This window comes from Vespula vulgaris, chromosome 7 (assembly GCF_905475345.1).
Source record: "Vespula vulgaris chromosome 7, iyVesVulg1.1, whole genome shotgun sequence".
Lineage (NCBI taxonomy): Eukaryota > Metazoa > Arthropoda > Insecta > Hymenoptera > Vespidae > Vespula > Vespula vulgaris.
In genome coordinates, this window is record NC_066592.1 from 8,450,886 (window position 1) to 8,463,882 (window position 12,997).

General features: G+C 33.4%; 1 protein-coding gene across 5 annotated transcripts in view; it reads left to right on the forward strand.

The window, feature by feature from the left end:
• The first annotated feature begins 9,017 nt into the window (after nucleotides 1–9,017).
• Nucleotides 9,018–12,997, forward strand: part of LOC127065420 (protein tincar) — a 233,381-nt gene continuing 229,401 nt past the window's right edge. For 4 of the 5 annotated variants that reach the window (XM_050997730.1, XM_050997733.1, XM_050997732.1 and 1 more), the window contains exon 1: nucleotides 9,018–9,542. The gene's annotated coding sequence lies outside the window, so the exon portion shown is untranslated. The remainder of the gene's footprint in view (nucleotides 9,543–12,997) is intronic. The other variant, XM_050997734.1, reaches the window with a different exon arrangement.

Sequence of the window (12,997 nt, forward strand, 5' to 3'; positions counted from 1 at the left end):
CGGTGTTCTCGACATCCGTGCATCCTTCTCGACACACTCGTACGCACTCGATTGTGTTTTTCTGCAATTCCGGACGACATCACGTTCCTCTACATAGCCCGTGCCATTCTACTCTTTTCTCCCTTTTGCTTTTTTTTTCTTTCTTTTTTTTTTCTTTTTCATTCTCTCTCTCTCTCTCTCTCTCTCTTTTGCTTTTGGAAGCCGGCTGAGAGTGGACAGCACGCGTAACGCACGTTCTTTCCTTCTCACCCTCGTTTTTTTCTCTTTCTTTCTTTCTGTCTGTCTTTCTTTCTTCCTTTCTTTCTTTTTTTTCAATTTTATTTTTTCTGCATTCGACATCCGTTCGGATCGACGAAAATTGCCTCGGGCTTGCTGAAGGTATCACGAAATGTGATAGAGATCTGTCTTGAAACTCAGTGAAAAAAAATAGAAAGATTGCCTCCGTTGTGATTGACAGGGAGAAAAAGTGAATAAATAAATTTTGTCCTAGGGCGATTATCATAAAAATTTGGAAACATCGGAAACGTCATAAAAAAGTGATTAATTTAGGAGGAAACGAAGAAGACAAAAATATGCTTTCTCTTTAAAGATGACTGGATGTTGAAAGAGAAAAACAAACTGGAAAAGAGATTTTCATTTTGTTCCAAAACAAACCTAATTTTGATCTCGTTCCTCTTCTTAATAAATTTTTTACAATAATCCATGACCATAAACATTCCAAATTCTTCTCTCGTGTTAATGACAATGATTACCCGTTAGCAACATTATTTATCTTTCCCGTTATTAATATTTCGGTAGAGTCTCATTTGATCATGGAAAAGAATAGTCTGTATTATATTCGTTCGTTGAAAAACCAACCCTCGACAACGTAATATATCCCATTAATTCGAACGGACCGTACATTACTAGAAAACGCCCTTTTTAATACTATTATCCCTCAGCTAGTCGCGAATGATCTACGATGTCAAGGTTAAAGGGCGAATCTAATCGACACGGACAAACACGATCTCTACCCTCTTCAACGTTGACCTGGTATATATATTTTTTTCCTCTCGTGGGAACAGTACAAGTTTAATAATTCATATTATTTCACTCACAATCTATCGGACTACTTTCTAACTATCTTTTCAATATTGTATCGTGGAATTTATGTACGTATGTTCAATGAATTTCTACGACCGAAGTTGATCAAACGAAAGATTGATTGAGTATTCATTTTCAAAAGCAAACCGTTACGTTCTAAATTAATTTAATTGACCGATCGAAGATATATTAATCCTTGTTAATTAAAAACGATACTGATCACTCGCAAATGTTATTCCTTCGTTAAATAGTTATCAATTGTGTCAGAACGATAAACGTCACTAAAGCATACCTAAAGTGATTAGCGACAGACGTCACTTTCCTGTCACATAAATCGACGCGTGTCACTTTCCCATCATTAACGTCTAACATTGATTTCAATCATCGGCCTCGATGGACTCTAGAGAGGATTAAAAAGTTTTATCACTAATTATCATCGCTAAAAAATAACGTCGAGAGATTCGAGAAAGAAGGAACGATAATAATTGTTTTCGCGTCGTTCAAAAATAAGATCGAATAGCATCGTATCTGGAGCACGGTAAACGAGACCGTGCGATGATCGACTCACTTTATCGTCACAGTTTTCGGAATCGATCCCGATACTTTCGATCGATGCCAATCGACAGAGACGATCGCGTCCAAGTTACTCCAGTTACAGTCGCTGGATGATAGAAAGGAGATGATAAAAAGTGAAAAATAGAAAAAGAGAATGAGAGAAAGAAGAGGACAGAGAACGATCATCAAAGTGAGAATGATAAAGACGGAGAGAAAGGTCAAAGGTTACCGATTTTCCGCGAGTCCTAGCCCGAGGTTCTCTCCCACGACTCTGACCCTCATTACCACACAATTACTTCCTATTCTCGAAGTAATGGCCGTTCGACCGAGATCCTGGAATTCTCTGGAGAATCCCGTGGAATCCTTAAGGAGCGCTGGCGTCTCTTATTCACCAAGCTCTCAAGCTTTTTCCATTTGCTTCCGCAGCTTGGCGTTCCTCGATACCATCGATTAAATCCTTCCGAGATCGCACAATGTAGCGTCAATTAATAGTCGAATTGATTGGTGTCGATTAATCGTTCGATTCGATTCGAAACGTAACTGTTCGATAACTCACTGATTTTAATTAAAAATACATTAGAAAAAGTAATAAGGTTAATTAAATATTTCGATTAAACTCGATGTAATGTCAAATTAACGACGAATCCTCGACAAATATCGGTTCGTCTAAAACTAGTGAATAAAACTTGAACGAACAAATTTCTTTGGAAATTCAGATTGTAATCGATTAGTTTTCTTTTTTCTCCTTTCCCTCCCCTATAAAACATGGAATTTAATACTTACGACAATAAGCATGAAAATGCATATCGCCGTCGTGCCAACTTTATCTACGTGCTCACTCGGAATCTTTCTTTTTCTCGTTATTTCTTTTTCCTCTGTCTCTTCCTCCTTTCGCTATCTCACCAACGGATAGAAGTGTATTTCCTTACGAAATGAATTTTCTCCGCAAAGCTCATTTTACGTCGGAGGAAATCCTGAAAGAGAGAATAATGAAGGAAAGCAGATGAATAATATTCGGATATACTCCATCGGAGAAAAACATTTTCAGTCACGATCGAACTTTTTTCTTCCTATCTACCTACCTCCCTCTCTCCCTTTCATTTAATCGTCGTCGTAAAAATTGATATAACGATTACGAAGAAATTAAGAGTTACTAATTTCATCTCCGAGTAAACCGAAGAAAAAAGAAAAAGAAACTGATACGAGAATCGTAACGAGAATTAAACTATACGATAATTTTGGGATAAGAAAAATAATTTTCACGAAGATGAAATGAATCTTTCGTAGATCAACGTTTGATATAATATCTTTGATCTGATCGATGGATAAAAATTGTGAATAAATGTAACCACAGATGATCGATGAACATTTTTAATTAATCGATAAAAATTGTGAATCAAGGTAACCACGAATTTCCCCATAAAATTGGCTATATGATCGATAAACGTTCTTATGTGTTACAACAAGCTGACAAGATGTTAAACGCCCACGCATGCCCGGTCTAAAAATATTTGTGCTTGTGGAAATTCATACCGGACGAAAGGAAAGGAAGGAAATAGGAGAAGCTGCGAGCGATGCCCGAAGTAAACACTATTAGAAACAGATACACGTTGGGGTGCACGCCGCTGTGGGGTCTGATCTAATAACAGCCGTTTCGAAGGGTGCTACGGAAACTCCGTTCAAAGTAATTCAAAAGGGGTTGAAATAATATTTCCAAGTTAGCACGATATATACATCGAGCAAATCGTGATACTTAAAAGGCATCACGTAAAACGATTGAAAGTAAACAAACACGTACAGTTTCGAAATCGTTTGGAAGAATTTTGCCTTTAATGTCGTTGACCTCGAATCTTGATGCCGGATGCTGCGGTAGAACGATAAGCGTTCAACAACCCATTTTGCGAGCAAATGAATCAATCGTTTCTCGAGTAACACACTTTCCTTTTGCTTATTCAAATCTAATCATATCTCTTAACTCTGCAATTCTATGTATATGTATGATTGATCTTTTCATATGTATGATTGACATGATTACTTCCAAGAGAAAATCAGTTTAATCGGATTATTAACTTTTAACTTTTTCAACAATCGAACGAATTATTTTTAAATTTATGAATTAGTTTCGAATTAATGAATCAGTTTTCAACATATCTCAAATCATTTTAAAAACATTAGCCAATTAAAGTATTTTAAGAAGGATGTCCTTGATGAACTGATTTCTTCAGTTCTTTTTTTTTCTTTCTTTTTCTTACAGCCCTTATGTTAGATGTCCTTTTCAAAAAGTATACTTTTTGATCCAATACTGTTTGTCACGCTAATATTTGTCAGTAACATGTTTGTTGGCTACAAAAGCTGAAGGTAACGTTTAGTAGTAGATATGCAAACTTCCTTATCTGCATCCTTGATGAATCGGGCATCTTCTTCAAGAAGAACGTATCCACGACTGCATTTCCTTGTCCTATACTACGACGTAGTGTCTTAGTAGTCACGGCTTGGTTCGACTTACTTCGGCTCTAGTGTAATGTTAATGAAGCTTCGAATGAAATACGGGTCTTGCACGAGACACCCTGGTGCCTATGTTCCGTATCGCATCCTCTCGCTGTTGGATGCCTCAATGCACTTACTACACATCTGCGAATTCGTTGAACTTCGACTATCCGATTGTGCATTCGCGCGTGCTGAAAACCATGAAGCATTAATTAAGGTAAGCAAATCGTGGTAGTGTTAGGAAGCCTGTTTGTGTTACTTGGTAAATGTATTCATCGATTAGGAATTAATGCATGTTTCTTATGCGTAGGTTGTACTTGATTACATCTATCATATTGATATTGCTATAAATATATAGAAAAATTGCTGAAGATCAAAAAATGATATTTCATCGTGACGATAAAAATAATTTCTATATCTACCATACATAATCATTTTTATTAAATTTATTTCAAAGATCAAAGAAGACGCAGCAAATTTTAATTATCTTCTATAAGTATATATATATATATATATATATACATTAGGTATAGGTATGTAACTGATTTAATCTTATCAATCTAATCCTCAAGCCCAAAGAATCTTCAATTCTTTAACGAATCGATAATTATCGGTAAAACTTTCAAAGATATCTTTGAAAGAACTTGGGGAAAATCGAAAAAGAGAAAAGAAAGAAAATAGAGAGCAAACAGGAAAAAACGAGATCGCCTCTCTCTATTTCCTTTCCTTTGTAGTCTCGAGGGCTGAGAGCAAGAAAGAAGGAAGTAAAGATGGAAGGAAAAGAGACAGAGAGAGAGAGAGAGAGAGAGAGAGAGAGGAAAACAGAGAAGGAAAGAGAAAGAGAGAGAAAAAGGGAAAGAAAAAAAAAGAGTACTGAAGAGAGCCTACCGTTATCAAAGAAGAATGCAAAATACTCGTCGGTCCTCGAGATCGGGTAGTAGCGGATAAGAGGTTAAAGGGTGCTGGAAGAAGGGAAATGAGCGGACGAAAAAGAGTTCCACTGCCGCGGTAAATTAACCGTTTAGAAAAGCCTTTCCTAAAGGGCATTAGCAATCTCGCTTCCTCGTGCATGAAAAAGTACGTGATCGCACGAACGCTCCAAGTAAGTTTTATCGAGCGACGAAGATCAAATTCTAAGATCTTTTTATATATAGGTGTATCTTACATTTCACTGATCTAAAAAGATTTCTTTCTTTGGAAACAGTTAAATAAATGAAATAATTAAAAATCAATCGATTTGAATCCTAAGTACAGAGACATTACATTGTGCGATTGGTAGATTATATGGTAGATTATAGGATAACATAAAATTTCAAAAACAAATTATTTGCCTTTTGGAATTTGAATAAATTGCCAGTTATCATCGTCTACGATGCATCAAGCGCATCGACAAATTTTTGTTATTATTTTCTTTGTCCTATAACGCAGAGTCCACTTACCGCTAGTTCTTACCCCTGCACGAAGACACGGAATTTCTCTGAACAATTAGTGGAAGGCTTTCTATTTTATTCTTTTTCTTTTCCTCCCTTCCTCTCTCCCTCTTTCTCTCACTCTCTCTCTCTCTCTCTCTCTCTCTCTCTCTTTCTCTCTCTTTCTTTCTCTCTTTGTCTCTCTTTATATCTTTCTCTTATTTTTCTTCCTTTTCCCCCATTTAAATTCATTACTACCGAGAAGTCGTCAAGGTTGGTAGACGGAAATTCAAAAACAGGAAAGAAAGACGAATATAATATCATAGTAAATGTCTGCGAATATTTAAATGAATATTATTAAAAAGCGCTCCTGTAAAAATAAATAATTATTAGTAATTACTCGGTCAACATTAATCATTAACAATGATAATTCGATTTAAAAGCCGTGACAAATCATGATTCAATCGAGAACTCATTACGCAGGATTATAAATCGATTTAAAATTCATCATGAAAAATCATAATACAAATCAAAAGTCGTTGTGAATGTAATCATAATCCAAATTTTATTGTTACAAATAATCATAATTTTCTTTATCTTTCTTAGAATATATACATATGTAGAATCTTTACAAAAATAATCAATAAAATGCGACAATAATAAACGTAAATTATAGAATCGTGCTCGATTTTCATGGATAAAATGTAATATTTAACGATTTGAAATTCGTCATGAAAAATAATAATACAATTCAAAAAATCCTAATCCAATTTATAACTCCTTACAAATAATTATAATTTTATTTATCTTTCTTAGAATATACACATACGTAAGATCTTTATATAACAATAAATGAAAATTATAGAATGGTTCTCGATTGTCATGCATAAAATTTAATAAAATTAATTACATTGTGTAAAAGTAATTAGTTTACCGTTATGTGGCCATTGCAACTCTATTCTATGGTACAATATTACGTTACCTCACTTATTCGCCGACTCAACGCTTCATCTCGACTTTTATCGTCCAACAAAAGGATTCCTGATATTGCGTTTATGACGCAGTACCGAAAACCTTAATCGTCCTGGCAGCCATGTCAGCTCTTTGTGCAATCGTCGTTGCTTTCTAAAACCAACTTTTGTCACCACGCAGTAAAAGCTTTCACGCATTTCCTTTCACGTAAAAAGGATTCTTTTGTATTGTTCGCCGTCTATACTATTCGCACTTCCTATATTAAATACTTACATACACATATTACATATTCACATATATTCGTACATAACACAATATTATTAATAAAAAATCATTTAATACGATGAACCGATACGTTCGACTTTATAATTTTATTTACGATAAACGAAGAAAAAAAATTTCTTTCCAGTATAAAAAGGATGAGTGAGATTCGTTAAAGGGACGATGTTTGTATGACTCTGTAGACAAAAATAATAAGAGATGTAGAGTAAAAGTGAAAAAAAAAGACAATTTTGAAAAGAAAGGGAAAGAGAGAGAGAGAGAAAGAGAGAGAGAGAAAGAGAGAGAAAGCAAAAAAAAAAAAGAAAAGGAAAGAGAAAAGAAGCAACGAGTACTAGAGGATAAGTCTGAGAAGCCATTTATCCTCTGACTCTCTTCCATGTTATTTGTCCTCTTGTCTTATTCCACCCTAGACTCCGGTAGTCTTGTATGACAAGTGGCACCACTTTGTGCCGAACCGACTTCCCTTGTATCGCTGTATAAAGCATTCGAGCGTAATCTCGCTAAAACGTTCGTACGAGTTCGGCTTTACTCGTGGTTAAACGACAACCGGCCTCGGTATCGTTTTGTTTTTTCAAGGTGTTTCTTGTATATCATTTGGAAAACGTTAATATATGCAAATTTCTTCTTCCTATAATATCAATATTATCGTACCACTGTTTCTTCGTTCGTATAAATCATGCGTACACATGTATACATCTGTGTAAAGATGTTTGATATATATATATATATATATATATATATATATATATATAATATGTATGTATGTATATATATGTATATGTATATATTATAGATACACATTAAACATTAAACACAAACATTGCAAACATATGTATGAAGACGTTAGAGTAGATATGTACATATGTACACGTGTGTATATTTCCATGTAACTCAAGCGCAAATATATGTGTGTCGGTGTATATAGATATTCTTGAACTTCCAACCTGTAAAGTACTGCGAGATGATAAATCGAGTCAAGAGTAGTATACGATCGAAAGTGTCTAGTGGAATCGATGGCCGAGATTGTTCATGGATCACCGCTTTTATAACCTGTTCAAACGTAGAGAGCAAGGATACATACGTTCACTCCTCGCGACTTCCTTCGACCAGGAAAAGGAAATACCTAGCGGCTTAAATTATGTGCTCTTAGTCTTATATATATATATATATATTATATATATATAGATACGTATATATGTATCTATGTATATGTACGTATGTGTGTATCTTATATATATGATATATATATTTGAACGCATGTGTGATGTATATACATACATTATATATATATGAACGTATGTATGATATGTGTATATATATATATATATATATAAACGTTTACCTTGAAATTTTATACAACACGAAGTACGAAAGTACCTAGAATTATGAAGACAACGATATAATCGTTTACTTTCTTTGGACAGCTCGTTGGCCTAACCTATCATCCAGGTAGAAGTTTTTCTTTATTCGTAGATTCTCTTACTTTGAAACTTCTCTTCTGATCGATTTATACTTCCCTATTACTTTGTAATACTTTGATTCCAAGAACGTTAACGTAAAGATATATATACACATAAACATAAAACAAAGAAACAAGCTGACTACAGTGTAACTGAAAGTAAGAAAACAATGTGACAACACTGTTGCGAATCGTTACGAAGATACTTATATAGATCGCGTTTCGTAAAAAATAAAGTTTCGTTTCTTCGGTCGATTTTATCTAGAAACCTTCATCAAGATAGAAAATTTCAGATTTCATAACTCGAAGTATGTAATCGTAAATAAGTATGTAAGTGAATATAATAAACGTCCTTCGATTCGGTTCTTAAGAGAGAAAGAGAAAGAGAGAGAGAGAGAGAGAGAGAGAGAGAGAGAGAGAGAGAGGGAGAGAGAGAAAATTAGTAACAGAAAATAACCGTTGTAAATAAACTAAAATAAAAATTAATCATCACGTTCGATTAAGTATTCCTACTTAACACTTTTGAAAAAAAGATCATAAAAATCTATGTTGATCGATTATCAAAAGAAAATAAATTGAGAAAAAATAGAAAGAGAAACGATATAAGCGCGCGGTTGCGATCCTCTCTGACGGTTGTTCCGTGTTCCGGAGAACCCCTGCAGCCTGGGACGTTAGCCCGTCGGAGGGGGTGAGGGAATGGTGGGAGTAGGCTAGCCAATCAGCGACGCGAATGCGCGGCCCTTGTGCGCGTTGGCCTGCGAGATGCCGGGCTGCCTCAGAACGAGCGTGGACGTCGGCTGTGTCGTGTGATTTCGGACTGTCGCTCTGTTCTCTCTTTCTCTTGATATATATATTGATATATATATGCGTGTGTATATGTATATATAAAATATATACGTATATAAATAATAATTTCCGATCTCGTTTGATATTTTTCTTTTCTTTCTTCTCGATAAGTCAACCCGATCATTCTTATTTCGCAGTGGTGTCGTAAATATATATATATATATTGTGTTGTGAACATAGAAGAAGAAGAAGAAGAAGAAGAAGAAGAAGAAGAAGAAGAAGAAGAAGAAGGAGGAGGAGGAGGAGGAGGAGGTGAAGGAGAAGGAGGAGAAGAAGAAAAAGGATCTAAAGTAAAAGATCGTAAGGACGTCGGATCATCTCGTCGATGCTTTCGAAAGAATCCGAACCTCTCGACGACGAACCTGCTGCTGCAGGAGGAAACTTAAAGATCGTTCGATCGTGTACTTATTATTCTTCGAAGGATTCTTCACGTCCCTACAGAAAACTAGGTAAATCCTTATAGATACGTAATTTAAATAGTACATTATAATTATAATAAATGATTTAATAATACATATTAATTTCGTTCGTCGAATCCTTTTTTTTTTTTTTTTTTTTTAATACAATCGAGATATAAACTTTAACGATTCTTGTAGCGAAATAATTTCGTTAAAGAAAAATTACGTCTTACGTTTAGCAAATCTCTCGTAATATAGTATATTAAGTAACATAATTAATCAGAAATTCGTTTCCGACGTTCGATCGAAATCCTTTGGATTTTTCGCTCGGTGATATTTCGAACGTTGTCGTTGTTATATGTTTGGAGTTTTCTGATTGGCAGATGAAATCGTTCGAAGTTGAAGTTACGTACGCTATTCGTTCGCGAATGTGGCAATACCAGTTTTTCCGCCTTTTTTTTTTCTTTTCCTCTTTTTTGTCTCTTTCCATCTCTCTCTTTCTCTCTCTCTCTCTTACTCTCTTTCGTCATTTTTGAAGTGACGTCCTTTGGTTTTTTTCCGTTATTCGTTTATTATTATTTTTTCTTTTTTTTATAATCGACGTTTCATCGACATAGAACATGGAAATTGTATTGGTGAGAGCAGCCAGCTTCGATTTTTTGTTTTTTTTTTTTTTCTTTTCTTTTATTACGTTTAGTTTAACATTCGTAAGAAGTGCGTGCTGTAATTTTATCCTCTTCGTAGAAACCGCATTTCAAACGTGAGAAAAAAAAATGGACGAAGAGGCAGGACATTAATTTCAATAGAAATCATATAGCTGTTTGTTGTTTCGTATATTTACATTTTCCATCGATCTCTTAAGTCCAAGGTCATGCTTTCGACGCGTTATTATTATTATTATTATTGTTATTTTTTTTTTTCTTTTGTTCGCATACATGTATATGTGTTCGATGCTTATTGCGATTTTCATTTGAGAGATTTATAACAAATTGAATGTTACGATTTCGCAGACATTTTTTAATCCTACGTATTCTTTTGTTTCGTTTTATTTTTATTTTTATTTTTATTTTTTTTTTTTTTCTCGAGAACGACTATGTTATTACGTTATCTTTTCTAATTATTATTATTACGTATTTATTTATTTTTTCTTTTTGATTTCGATTTTGTTATTAATAACATTATTAATATCGTGTACGTTGTATTTAATTGTTTCAATTTAATTTTCTAGAGAAGAAAGATTTTTTTTTTTGTGAAAATTTTTTCTTTAGAAAAAAAATTCTTTCTTTCAATCGTCAAATCGTTTTCGATCGGGATAATGAAAATATTTATCATTTCGAAAATATCGATTAATATCGTAGTTCGGCGGCTTGTTTTTTTCTTTCTTTTTCTTTCTTTCTTTCTTTTTTTTTCTTTTCTTTAAATTCACAGTTTCTTAGGAAGAAGTAATTTTTCTCGAGCACTTCTGTTATTACTTCTCTGTCTTAAGCTGAAGACAGATGTAAACAGCGTTTGCTTTTACAAAAATCAAATAGTATTATCAGTAGAAAATCGTTGGAATTCGAATGAATCTAACACGTCAAATTATGTAACTTCGATTAGTCGAGTGTGGTTTTATATTTTTCGATATTATTTCGATGAAATTATTTATGAATTTGTTTATCGTTATGTATTATTTGCGTCGTAATGTTAATCAAAGTTAAACAATTAAAAATGATCAAAACAAAATTTGTTTTGCGACGAAATCACGCGAAAATTTATTAGATGTTTACGAATTATGTATCGTTTATTTACATATACAGGATCTATAGCTATTACTTAGGTATAATAACAAATTATTTCTCTCTCTAACAATTTTTTTTTCTAATATTTCTAATCTGTATACTGTATAATTACCGAATATTGTGTAGACGTTAGGAACAATTCAATTTTCTAGTTAGATTTGGGATCATTAGAAATTATTTTAATTAGAACATTCAAGATCGATGATGATTTTTACATATGATGAAATATGGATTTTATGGATAATGTCTTTATGACGTAATTATTTTATATCCGTTTCTATTTAAGTTATTATATAATGGTCAATACGTATGAATAATTTGATCAGAAATCAAAATTTCATTACGTAATATAAGTAATCAATGAAAATAATAAAGTGCCAAGATAAAGTCTAGGTTTATTATAAATACAGACCATTCATTAAAAATATCGACAAATTACTATATCTACAAATACCGTAATTAAAAACCTGACAGTTTTCGGAATTAATTAAACTGATACTGACCATATGATATTACTTTATTGATATTCCATTATAAATAATATTCACTTGAATTTATTTAAAATACTGATAAAAAATAAATATCGGTCCATTTAATCGGTATTTATATTTTACACATCGAAATTAGAACTTTGGATGAAAATATATTCAAGCAAAAAAAAAAAGAAATCTTATAAAAATATTTCAATACTCCATTGTTATCGAATATTTTTTTTTTTTTTAACGACATTTCGAAATATAAATAAACGTTTCGCACGTTGTTTGAGATAACGGAATATGAAAATTTTCGATTAAATAATATTCTAATTGAGAATTAACCATTTGTTAAAGATGGTTGATTTATAATGAAAACGATATCGTAAGAAACGTTTCGAGGTTAAGAACGAACTTTGACTTTATCGAGTTAATTGCTTATGGCGCGATAGAAGAAAATATTACGGGGTTTCCCTTCGTATCTCAAGATGTACAGTACTTGGCTTTCCCAACGAGAAACAGATGAGAACGGCTGGAAGCTAACAAACTTCTCTTCGAAGGGACTTGAGAAAATCGTGCTACGAAGGATTTTATCGGATTACGAAAGCGAGTCCGCTCGAGTCTCTTTCGAAGTTATTCGACTTTGTCCCTTAAGTTACAAAAGATGTATGGACGAAGGGAAAGGGCAGGCGGGAAGAAACGAGAAAAGGAAGAAGCAAGAACTGTAAATAATTTCGTTCGTCGAATTCTTTTTCTTAATACAATCGAGAGATAAACCGCGATGATTCTTATAGCAAAATAATTTCGTTAAACAAAAGTTAGGTCCCACGTTTACCAAATCTTCTATTTTTCTCACAATTTTCCAATTTCGCGAATAAATTTCGTCGCGTGCGAATCGATTGTAAATGACGAATCAAATCCTTGAAAAAAAATATTTAAACGCGTAGTAAAATTTAAGAGATCGAACGAGAAAGGACGAACGTTGTTAAAGAAAAGAAAAAAATAAATAAATAAATAAATAAATAAAAAAAACAGAAAAATATTGAGAATAATAAAATGTTGACGAATCAATCTCGACGAAGTAAATATCGTAAAACGATGGAATGCAAGGGAATATAAATAACTTAAGAATACGTAAAGAAATTCACATGAAAGGTTAGATTAAAGAGAGAGATGATTTCCAAAATGGCGTCGAGAGCTGGTAGAATCCGGATAAACGATGGAAGCAGCAAGAGAGGGAGGGAGGGAGGGA